The 13220-nt window shown below is 36.9% G+C and overlaps 1 protein-coding gene and 2 pseudogenes across 1 annotated transcript in view; 2 read left to right on the top strand and 1 right to left on the bottom strand.

The window, feature by feature from the left end:
- Positions 1-13220, bottom strand: part of CFTR (CF transmembrane conductance regulator) — a 367232-nt gene that overhangs the window by 322994 nt on the left and 31018 nt on the right. The window lies entirely within an intron of this gene.
- Positions 11006-11264, top strand: LOC137228622 (ASNSD1 upstream open reading frame protein-like; annotated as a pseudogene).
- Positions 11267-13190, top strand: LOC137228621 (asparagine synthetase domain-containing protein 1 pseudogene; annotated as a pseudogene).

Genomic DNA, 13220 nt, shown 5'->3' with positions numbered 1-13220 from the left:
TTTGCTTTTTCCATCAGCATTTCAGATGCATCCACGTTAAAAAGTAAAGATGTAATTAATTCCTTTAAACTGCTCTATAGTATTCCATCATATGTCCATCCCGCATTTTCTACTTGTTCCCCTACTGATAAAATTTTGAGTTATATCTAACTTATTCTTCTCAACAGTACTGTACTGTACATACTTGTACATGTGTCCCTGTGTAAATATGACAAAGTTTCTTTAACTACATTTAGCAGTGGATTAGCTAGTTGTAGGGCACAAAGATTTTCAATTTCTACTTCATTAAATTGATGTTGCCAGGTATTTCTGTTTGCCCCTCACGAGCCTCCCTCTACCCACCCTACCCTGGGAAGCTGAGTCTATCAATACAAAATACATCAAAGGACCTTTCAACTACTGATGGGGCTTATCCAATGGCAGAATATCTGAGGGAGGGTAAATCTAGATATTTATTCACCTGGCTGTACTCCCTGTGAGATTGCTACCTTTGCCCCTCAACTGAAGGCTTCCTCTCAAGACAACCTCTACAAGATTCACTCCTTCTGGGTTCCTGGAACCTTTACTCCCTCCCACATCCCTTCTGGTCTGAGGGGTGGTAACAGCTCCTCTGCCCACACCTTCAAAAATAGTCTCTTTGTAAAGCAAATCTCCTCAAATCATTCTGCCATCTGTTTCCAGGTGAAAACATGACTGCATCACTTCTGTACTGCTCTTCAAGGAGCCCGTATTAATTTACAGACCTACCAGCAGTACATGAGAGTGTTTGTTACCCCACAGCCATACCGACACTTAACATTAACTGACTTAACGTTTTCTCCTATCTTATGGATTCAATAAAGTTGATTGTTTTTGTTTTATTTTGTGCTGCTCTGATTACTAGTGAAATTGAGCATCTCTTTAGGTTTATAGGCCATTTTTCTCCCTATAAATTACTTTCTACTATGATTTTGCCTATCTTTCTACTGGACTGTCTGTTTTTTGTTGGCTTTTAATCCTTTAAATATTTGAAATATTAATCCTTTCTCTGTAACATGTGCTGGACTTCCTTCTATCTACTGTTTGTCTCTTGCTTATGATGTTCTTTGTTGCCCAAACATTTTAAAAATCTACCTGTATTTTCTTCTGTTTTAAAGTTTTACTTTTCATGTTTTGGACTTTAACATAGCTGAAAATTATTTTTGTGCACAGTGTAAAACAGAAATCTAATAACATTTCTTTCCTCATAGTGAGCCAGTTTCCACACCACCATTATTAAATAATCTATCTTTTCCTCCTTGATTTGAAATGGTGCCTATTTCCATGCCTAATTTTTAATGACTTATGGATCTGAATTTTATGTTTTATTCCATTCATCTTATTTGCTGCCAATACCACACTGTTTTAAGAATTGATATTAAGGCTTTATAATATGTCTTAGCATCTAGTAGCACAACAGTAATTTACTACTACATTTTAATTTGTTTATTGCTAGCTGAGAAATGTAAATTACTTCTGTATTTGACCTTGAATCCAGATCAAGAATCTGAACTGTCTTATTCATCCTAATAGTTTTGTCCACTGATTGTTTTAGGTTTTCTATGTAGAGCTGCAAATAATGAAAGTTTTACCTCTTTCTTTCTATTTCTTGTACTTCTTATTTCTTTATCTTACCAGAACATTTTAGGACCTCAGTCTCATAGTTAATAATAGTGGTGATAATGGATGTTCTTGTTACTTTGGGGACTATTTCTAATATTTATTCCTTGCATCCATGCCCTTACAATATGTGGAGTCTCTTTCCTAACCCCCAGTATCCATATTGGCCATTTGACTTTTTTCGGCCAATGGGACATTAGCAAAAGGGATAGAAGCAAAGGCTTGAATGGTGCTTGTGCATTAGGGTTTTCTCTCTCACTGCTTTTCTGATCTTCCATTACATTAACAGGTTCAGGATAACTTAATATAATGAGATAATCATGGCCCAGTTATCCTTCATTCTAGCAAACTCATAGACATGTGAGTGAGGCCATCAAACATGTGTGACCCCAGTTGAGACCAGCAGAAAAACTGCCCAGCTGAACCCTGTTTAAATTTCTGATCTACAAAATAGCTAATACATGGCTGTTATTTTAAGTGTCGAAATTTTGGTGGTGTTTTAAGCTATGTGTTACATGGCAAAAGCAAATTGATACAGTCAATTAATGAGAGAGATGGGTTAAAATCTCTCGCTAAGATTTTCAGTTTAACCTAGTATTTCTGTTAATTTTTGCTATGAAGATTTGAGACTGTAATGTTACATGAATTTAACCTTAAAATTATTGTTTTACAGGTGGATGGTATCTTTTATCGTTATGTGATCAACTTTTTTTTATCCCTAACTAATGTTTCTGCCTTAAAATATAATTTGTCTGATATTAATAGAGGTATACTTTTTAAAAAAAGATGATTTTCCTGGTATGCCCTTTACCATTCTTATGCTTTCATTCTTTCTGTGTCCTAAAAGGAAATAAATCTGCCAATCCTGTCCTTAAAAAGAGATGGAAAGTTTAGCTAATTTACATCTATTGTGATTATTTGTGTACTTGTATTTGTATTTATTTCCACTGTCCCTTCGGCTTTTATTAAGCTTTTCTCCTTCCTACTTCACACTGATTTATGAAGTTTTTTTAACCCCCCTCTTTTTCCAACCATATTGTAAATTATATATTCTTTTTTATTTCTTTTAGCAATTATCCTTAAATTTTTAACTTAACAACAGATGGAAAGTCTAAGGAGAACCAGCAACTCTCCCTTCCCCTTAAAATTATAAACCAGAAAACTTTAACTCTGATCATTCTCCTTTTGTTTTACTTGGCCTTGTTCATATACTTGTTAGACATTTGGATATCTTCTTTGTGAAATGACTATCCAAGTTTTTAGCCCATTTTATAATTGAATTGTCTACCTTTTTCTTTTTGACTGGTAGGAATTCTTTTAATATTCAGAAGAAAAGTCCTTTATTAGATATATGTATTGCAAATATCTGCTCTCAGCTGGGGTTTGCTTTTCAAACTTTCTTAATGGCATATTTTGATGAACAGAAGTTCTTAATTTTAATTAAGTTCAACATCCTTCTCTTTTCCCTCACACTGCTTTTTATGTTCTGTTTAAGAAATCTTTGCTTATACAAAAGTCATTAAGGTGTCCTGTGTTTTATTCTTGAAGCTTGATTGTTTTTAGCTTTGAGATCGAGATTTATGATCCATATCAATATTTTTTGTATTATAGGAGGTAGGGCTAAAGATTAATTTTGTTCATTCAGCAATCCATTTGCTCTATTACCAAAAATTTAAAGAAGCTTTCTTCCGCATTAAATTGCTTTGCACCTTTGCTGAAAAACAAGTTGGTTCTATATGTAGGGCCCTATTTTGGGACTCTATTAATTTGTCTACTTGACTATTCTTGCACTATATCACCTTGCCCTAATTATTATAGCTTTATATTAAGTAAGCTTGATAGCCCATAGTGTAAATCTTTCAACTTGGCTCTTCTTCAAAATAATCATGACTGTTCTAAGCCTGCTGCATTTTCATATACATTTTAGAATCATTACCTGAGGAGACTTATCTATACTAGAACTAATTTAGATAACAAGGTCCTAGACTTCAAGCCAATACCATATTGGAATAAGACAAGAGTGGGAGAGAGTGAAGGTTTTGTGCATGCAGAAGGAATGTGAGTTGTTGTGTCCAGAGGGAAGACTGTGGAAGATTATATTTTCCAGAGACGTCCACAACAATATCTCCTATGTTACATGTTTTTCTGCATTACCTTGTTACTCTCAAGATGAACCCCCAAAACATCTAGCTTTGAAAGCCAACAGGGCTTGCATCTATGAGATCTACAAGACTATAGTGAATGAAGAGACAGTTCTTAAAGGGCTAACTCAGACTCACTGTGGCTACCCCTCAGAGCACAGAGCAGAGGCAGTAGACTGAAACACCCATTCTTTCACTAAAAGAGGCTTATTTGCTTATTTTAAAACCTTCAGCCTGAGGGGTAGGCTTCTAATTCATCCAGTTAGAGGAACGTAAGGAAAAAAACAAAAAGTGGAGATAGCTCAAAGGACTTGTGGGACAACAAGAGGACCAATGTTCACATTATAGGAATCTGAGAAGGAGAAATGAGAGAGAAATGGGCAGAACAATTTTTGAAGAAATATTTACTGAAAACTTGCCTAACCTGGGGAAGGAAACAGACATCCAGATTGAGGAAGACTAGAATGTTTCAAATAAGAGGAATCCCAAAAGACCCACACCAAGACATAACTAAATTGTCAAAAGTTAAAGACAAGGAGAGATTCTAAAATGCAGCAAGAGAGGGACACTGCCAATACAACAGAGTAGAAAGACCCTGAGCTCACCTCCTCTCATGGGCACACCAAAATTACAAGTATTTACAGAACTGCTATCAATGAAAAAGACTAGAGCTTCCAGAAAAGACTTTGTACAACTAAAGATATAAAGAAGGAACTACAAAAAGAAATGGGTTGGAGGCTCAGAATCACAGTGTAGTTAAGACCTATACACCCCAGGTGGGTGACACACAATTGAGAGATTAATTACAATTGCAGAGGTTCTCCCCAAGGAGTGAGGGGCCTGAGCCCCACATTGGGATCCTCAGCTTGGAAGTCCCATGCCAGCAAGACAAGCCCCCAGAATGTTTGGCTTTGAGGGCCAGTGGGGTTTACTTCCAGGAGACCCAGAGGGCTGTGGGAAATAGAGACTCCACTCTTAAAACAGTGCACACAAAATTTCACATGCTCTGGGACCCAAGGCAGAAGCACTAATTTGAAAGGAGCCTAGGTGAGACCTACCTGCTGATCTTAGAGAGTCTTCCAAAGAGGCAGGAGGAAACTGCAGCTCATGCTGGGGACATAGACACTGGCAGCAGCCATTTTGGGGAGCTCATTCTACTACGTGGACAGTGGTGCTGGCACGCACCATTTTTGAATCCTTCCTCTAGTTTATTAGCCTCAGGACCAAGTCCTGCCACAGACCACCAGCCTGTAGGCACCAGTGCTGGGATACCTCAGGCAGCACAATTAACTGGGGGGGACACAGCCCCATCCATCAGCAGATAGGCTGCCTTAAGACCACCTGAGCCCACAGCTGCCCCTGGACATGGCCCTGGCCCCACTCACCAATGCACAGGCACTAGACCCAAGACCCCCAGGACCATGCAGCCAGACCCCAGGACCCAGCTCTGCCTGCCAGTGAGGTGTCACTAGCCCCAGGACCTAGCTTTACCTACTGGTGGGTGGGCACCAGCCCCATGATATCCTGTACCCCGACTCCACCCACCAGTGAACCAGGCACCAATGGTTCTGTAGCCAGCCACCTTGTGACCTGGCCCTGCCACCAGTGGCCAGTAGCCTCTACACAAGGCATGGCCTGACAACAACCAGACTGGGGGCCAGCCATGCCTACCACACTGCCCACAGTACTCAGCTCACCACAACAGAAGGACCCACAAAGCCCATACAGGGGGCACCCCTAGAGCATATAACTCTGGTCTCACACACACACACACACACACACACACACACACACACACACACACACACCTCATGGTAACCACAAACTAAAAGTCTCTAATAGATACACATACGAAAAAGAAAAAAGAATCCAAACGTACCACTAAAGATACCAATCAAGTCACCAGGGAAGAGAACAAAAGAAGAAATGAACAAAACAGAACTATAAAAACAACCCAACAAGCAATTAACAAAATACATATCAATAAATACCCTAAATGTAAATGAACTAAATGTTCCAATCAAAAGACAGAGAGTGGATAAATGAATAAAAAAAGGAAAAATAACCATATATATGCTATATACAAGAGACTCATTTAAGATCTAAAGATACACAGACTAAAAATGAGAGCATAGAAAAAGGTATTCCATGCAAACAGAAATCAAAAGAAAGCTGGGGTAGCAATACTTACATCAGACAAAATAGAATTTAAAACAAAGACTGTTACAAGAAACAAAGAAGAATATTACATAAGGATCAAGAGATAAATCCAAGAAAAAGATATAACAATTATAAATATATATGCACCCAATGTAGTACTACCTAAATACATAAAGCAAATATTAACATGCATAAAGAAAGAAATTGACAGCACGATAAAAACAGAAGTGAAAAAGGAGAGTTACAACCAGCACCACAGAAACAAAATGATTACTATGAATAATTATATACCAATAAAATGGACAACCTAGAAGAAACGGACAAATTCTTAGAAAGGTCCAATTTCTCAAGAATGAAGCAGGAAGAAATAAAAAATATGAACAGACCAAGTACCAGTGATGAAATTGAATCAAACAAAAGTTTTGATTCCAACAAACAACAGTTCAGGACCAGATGGCTTCACAGGTGAATTCTATGAAGCATTTAGAGAAGAGTTAACACCTATCCTTCTCAAACTATTCCAAAAAATTGCAGAAGGAATACTTCCAAACTGATTCTATGAGGCCAGCAACACCCTTCTACCAAAACCAGACAAAGATATCACAGAAGAAGAAAATTACAGGCCAATATCACAATATCACTAATGAACAAAGATGCAAAAATCCTCAACAAAATATTAGCAAACCAAATCCAACCATACGTTAAAAGGATCATACACTGTAATCAAGTGGGATTTATCCCAGGGATGCAAGGATGTTCAATATCCACAAATCAATCAATGTCATACACCAAACTGAAGGGAAAAAAAAAAAAGCTTCAGACAAAATTTAACAACCATTTATGATAAAAACTCTCCAGAAAGTGGATATAGAGGGAATATACCTCAACACAATAAAGGCCATACATGTTAAGTCCAGAGCTAACATCATACTCAATGGTGAAAAGCTGAAAGCATTTCCTCTAAGACGAGGAACAAGACAAGGATGCCTACTCTCACCACTTTTATTAAACATAGTATTGGAAGTCCTATCCATAGCAATCAGACAAGAAAAGAATTAAAAGTAATTCAAATTGGAAAGGAAAAAGTAAAACTTACTATTTGCAGATGACATGATTACTATACATAGAAAATCCTAATGATTCCAATAAAAATATACTAGAGTTCATCAATGAATTCAGTAAAGTTGCAGGATACAAAATTAATAAACAGTTTGTTGCATTTCTATATTCTAAGGAAGAACTCTCAGAAAGAGAAATTAAGGAAACAATTCCATTCACAATTGCATCAAAAAGAATAAAATACCTAAAAATTAACCTGCCTAAGGAGGTAAAAGACCTGTACCAGGACAACTATAGGACGCTGATGAAAGAAACTAAAGATGACATCAACAGATGGAAGGATACATTGTGTTCATGAATTAGAGGAATTCATATTGTTAAAATGACCAATGGCATTTTTCACAGAACTAGAACAAATAATTTTAAAATGTGTATGGAAACATAAAAGACCCTGAAAAGCAAAAATAATCTTGAGAATGAAAAACATAGCTGGAGGTATCATGCTTCCCAACTTCAGATGATACTACAAAGCTACAGTTATCAAAATAGTATCATACTGGCACAAAAACAGACACATATATTAATGGAACAGAATAGAGAGCCCAGAAATAAACCCACAAATTTATGGTCAATTAATCTATGACAAAGGAGGCAAGAATATACAATGGAGAAAAGACAGTGTCTTCAATAAGTGGTGCTGGGAAAACTGGACAGCTACATGTAAAAGAATGAAATTAGAACACTCCCTAACACCATACACAAAAATAAACTCAAAATGGATTAAAGACCTAAATGTAAGGTCAGACACTATAAAACTCTTAGAGGAAAACACAGGCAGAACAATCTATGACATAAACACAGCAACATCTTTTTTGAACCACCTCCTAGAGTAATGAAAATTAAAACAAAAATTAAACAAATGGGACCTAATTAAAAGCTTTTGCACAGAAAAGGAAACCATAAACAAGACAAAAAGACAACCTCCAAAGTGGGAGAAAATATTTGCAAACGAAGCAACTGACAAAGGATTAATCTCCAAAATATACAAACAGCTCATGCAGCTCAATATAAAAAAAAAAAAAAACCAAACAACCCAATCCAAAAATGGGCAGAAGACCTAAATAGACATTTCTCCAAAGAAGACATACAGATGGCCAACAAATACATGAAAAGATGCTCAACATCACTAATTATCAGAGAAATGCAAATCAAAACTACAATGAGGCATCAGCTCACACCAGTCAGAATGGCCATCATTAAAAAAATCTACACACAATAAATGCTGGAGAGGGTGTGGAGAAAAGAGAAACCTTTTGCACTGTTGGTGGGAATGTAAATTGATATAGCCACTATGGAGACAGTATGAAGGTTCCTTAAAAAATGAAAAATAGAACTACCATACAACCAGCAATCCCACTACTGGGCATATACCCTGAGAAAACTACAATTCAAATAGAGACATGTACCACAATGTACATTGCAGCACTATTTACCATAGCCCAGACATAGAAGCAACCTAAGTGCTCATTGACAGATGAATGAATAAAGAAGATGTGGCACATATATACAATGGAATATTACTCAGCATTAAAAAGAAACGAAATTGAGTTATTTGTAGTGAGGTGGATGGACCTAGAGTCTGTCATACAGAGTGAAGTAAGTCAGAAAGATAAAAACAAATATTGTATATTAACACATATATGTGGAACCTAGAAAAATGGTATAGATGATCTTACTTGCAAAGGAGAAATAGAGACACAGACGTAGAGAACAAAAGCATGGATACCCAGGGGGAAAGGGGGAGTGGGATGAATTGGGAGATTGGAATTGACATATATACACTACTGATGCTATGTATAAAATAGATACCTAATGAGAACATACTGTATAGCACAGGGAACTCTACTCAGTGCTCTGTGGTGACCTAATTGGGAAGGAAATCCCCAAAAGAGGGGATAGATGTATATGTATAACTGATTCACTCTGCTGTACAGCAGAAACTAACACAACATTGTAAAGCAACTATATGCCAATAAAAGTTAATTTAAAAAAGAAAAGAAAAAGACCCAACTATATGCTGCTTAGGAAAAATTCACTTCATGCTTAAGGACACACAAAGACTGCAAATGAAGGAATGGATGCAATGCAAACCAAAAAAAAATGCTGGGGTACCTATAGTTACATCAGACAAAATAGACTTTAAGACAAGACTGTAATAAGAGACAAAGAAGGCCACTGTATAATGATAAAAGGGTCAATCCAACAGGGTATAACATCTGTAAATATTTATTCACCCCCAATATAAGCACTTAAATATATAAAGTAAATATTAACAAACTTAAAGGGAGAAACAGACAGCAAAACAATAATAGTAGGAGATTTCAATACCACACTTTCATCAGTAGAGAGAGCATTCAGACAGAAAGTTGATGAGAAAACACTGGATTTAAATAACATGTTAGACCAGATGGACTTAATAGACATTTCCAGAACATTCCATCCAAAAGCAGCATAATACACATTCTTCTCCAACACACATGGAACATTCTCCAGGATAGATCATATGTTAGCCACAAAACAAGTCTTAATAAATATAAGAAGTTTGAAAATATGAAATCATATCAAGCATCTTTTCCAGCCACAATGGTATAAAAGTAGAGATTAATTACAATAAGAAAACTTGAAAATACACAAATATATGGATATTAAACATCATCCTACTGAAAAACTGATGGGTCAAAGAAGAAATTAAAAGCAAAGTAAATATCTTGAGATAAATGAAAATGGAAATAAAATATATCAAAACTTATGGGATGCAGCAAAAACATTTCTGAGACAGAAGTTCATGGTGATAAATGCCTACATTAAGAAACAAGAAAAACCTCAAATAAACAACATAACTTTATACCTCAAGAAACCAGAAAAAGAACAAATAAAATCCAAAGTTAGTAGAAAGAAGGAAATAACAAAGATCACAATGGAAATAAATGATTGGAGACTAAAAAGACAATAGAAAAGATCAATGAAACTAAGAGTTGGTTCTTTGAAAAGATAAACAAAATTGACAAACCTTTAGCTGGACTCACTAAGAATAAAAGAGAGAGGAATCAAACAAAATCAGAAATGAAAGAGGAGACATGGTAACTTATACCGCAGAAATACAAAGGATCTAGGCTTCCCTTGTGGTCCAGTGGTAAAGAATCCACCAGGGTTCCATTCCTGGTCAGGGAACTGAGATGCTGCGGGGCAACTAAGCCTGCATGCCACAACTACTGAGCTTGCGTGCCTCAACTAGAGCCCACATGCTGCAAACTACAGAGCCCACGTGCTCTGGAACTCACTCACCACAACTACAGAGCCTATGCGCCCTGGAGCCTGCACACCATAACTAGAGAAGAGAAAACCTGCATGCCACAACTAGAGAAAAGACTGCACACCACAACAAAGAGCCCGCATGCCACAACGAAAGATCCCGCATGCCTCAAGAAAGATCCCATGTGCCGCAACTAAGACCTGACACAGCCAAAAATAAATTAATAAGTAAATCTTTAAAAAAAGAAAAAATGAAATACAAAGGATCATAAGAGACTACTATGAACAATTATACACCAAAAAATTGGACAACTTAGAAGAAATGTATAAATTTCTAGAAACATACAACCTACCAAACTGAATCATGAAGAAACAGAAAATCTGAGTAGATCTGTTACTAGGAAGGAGGTGGAATTAGTAATAAAAAAATCTCCCAACAAACAAAAGTCAGGAACAGATGGCTTCACTGGTGAATTCTACCAAACATTTAAAGAAGAATTAATAACAATCCATCTCAAACTCTTCCAAAAAATATAGAAGAGGAGGGAACACTTCCAAACTCATTTTACAAGGCCAGCATTACTCTGATATCAAAACTAGACAAGAACACAACAAGAAAAGAAATTACAGGCCAATATTCTTGATGAACATGGAGGCAAAAATCCTCAACACTGCATATTTAATGCTCTGTGGAGATGCCCAGCCAGGGTGTACAACCCAAGGACAGTGCGGGGCTGGTCCCTACCAACAACTTGGCTCTGCACAAGGAAGACCTCAGCAGCAAGATTACAGAACAAAAAAGGCAGCAATAGAACAGCAACATATTTTCTTGCAGATTGAACAGAAATGCTTTCTGAAAGCAAAAATATATTGGATGAGCTGAGGAAAGAATACCAAGAAATAGTAAACTCAGAGAAGACCAAATCAAGAAATAGTAAACTTAAATTTGCATAGAAATGGGTGGCATTTGTTGTGCAGTAAGCTTTTCTGTTGAGCATTTCAGCAAAGATTTGAAAGAGGATTTACTGTGTAATCTTAAATGGTGGGGATCCAATAGTAGTAAACAGTTGTTAAAGTCTAATGTTAATTACCAGTGTTTATTTTCTGGTCATGTCCTTCACTTAAGAGGGGTGTTGACCGCCCAGCCTGTGGAAGATGAAAGAGGAAATGTATTCCTGTGGAATGGAGAAGTCTTTAGTGGAATAAAGGTTGAAGCTGAAGAGAATGATACTCAAATAATGTTTAATTATCTTTCCTCTTGTAAGAATGAATCTGATATTTTGTCACTCTTCTCAAAAGTCCAACGTCTTTGGTCTTTTATATATTATCAAGCATCTAGTCATTCTTTATGGTTTGGTAGGGATTTTTTTGGTCATCTTAGCTTGCTTTGGCATTTTAGTAATTTGGGCAAGAGTTCCTGTCTCTCTTCAGTTGGCACCCAAACATCTGGAGTGGCCAATCAGTGGCAAGAAGTTCCAGTATCTGGAATTTTCAGAATTGATCTCAAGAATACTTCCATTCCCAAATCAGTTGTTTTAAATTTGTATCCTTGGAAATAACTCTAGGGAGGATGCTATCAAAGAATGTGTTAATAGCCTGACTCAAATTTCAGCAGACTTGTCAACATTTATATCAGTGGTAGCAAATGAAGCCAAACTGTATCTTAAAGAACCTGTTGTCCCTTTAAATATGACGTTGCCACAAGCTGCATTTGAGATCCATTGCAGTAGCATTTCCAGCGTCCCACCAACAAGAGAGACCCTTCAGGTCTTTCTTATTGACGGACACATGAAGGAAGGAGTTCAGCAGTTCATTGATGTCCTGAGTATTGCAGTCAAGAGATGTGTCTTGTGTTTACCTAGGAATGAAAACCTGACACCAAACAAAGTTTTGAAAACTAGTAATAGAAAAGCAAATGTTGCAATCCTATTTGCTGGGGGGATTGAGTCCATGGTTATTGCAGCCCTTGCTGACCATCATATTCCCTTAGGTGAACCAATTAATCTTCTTAATGTGGCTTTCATGACTAAAGAAAAGACCATACCAGCTAGTTTTAACAAAAAAGGGAGAAAACAGAAAATCATTGTGAAATACCCTCTGAAGAATCCTCTAAAAATGTCGTTGCTGCTGCTAGTCCTGGTGAACAATTCAACATACCAGATCGAATCACAGGAAGAACAGGACTAAAGGAATTACAAGCTGCCAACCCTTTTCGGATGTGGAATTTTGTTGAAATTAATGTTTCTCTAGAAGAACTGCAAAGATTAAGAAGAACTCGAATATCCCACTTCATTCAGCCTTTGGATATAGTGTTGGATGATAGCATTGGCTGTGCAGTATGGTTTGCTTCTGGAGGAGTTAGTTGGTTAGTGACCCAGGATGAAGCAAAACCATATTAGAGCAGTGCAAAGGTAGTTCTTACTGGAATCGGTGCAGATGAGCAGCTTGCAGGTTATTCTCGTCATCGTGCCTGCTTCAACACACACGGGCCAGAGGAATGAATAAGGAAATTGCGATGGAACTGGGTTGAATTTCTTCTAGAAATCTTGGTCGTGATGACAGTTATTGGTGATCATGGAAAAGAAGGAAGATTTCCTTTCCCGCATGAAACTGTCTCCTTTCTAAATTCCCTACCAGTTTGGGAAAGGGCAAATTTGACTTTACCCCATAGAATTGGTGAAAAACTGATTTTGCATCTTGCAGAAGTGGAACTTGGTCTTACAACCTCTGCTCTTCTGCCAAAATGGGTCATGCAATTTGGATCCAGAATTGCAAAAATGGAAAAGAATAATGAAAAGACATCTGATAAATGTGGAAAGCTCCAAGTCATTTCTTTAGAAAACCTTTCTATTGAAAAAGAGATTAAAATGTAATATTTCATAGTGTAACATTTACTGAATGATGATTTTA

The sequence above is a fragment of the Pseudorca crassidens genome, chromosome 8, assembly GCF_039906515.1.
Source record: "Pseudorca crassidens isolate mPseCra1 chromosome 8, mPseCra1.hap1, whole genome shotgun sequence".
NCBI classification, from domain to species: domain Eukaryota; kingdom Metazoa; phylum Chordata; class Mammalia; order Artiodactyla; family Delphinidae; genus Pseudorca; species Pseudorca crassidens.
This window is presented reverse-complemented; position numbering and strand designations above follow the sequence as displayed.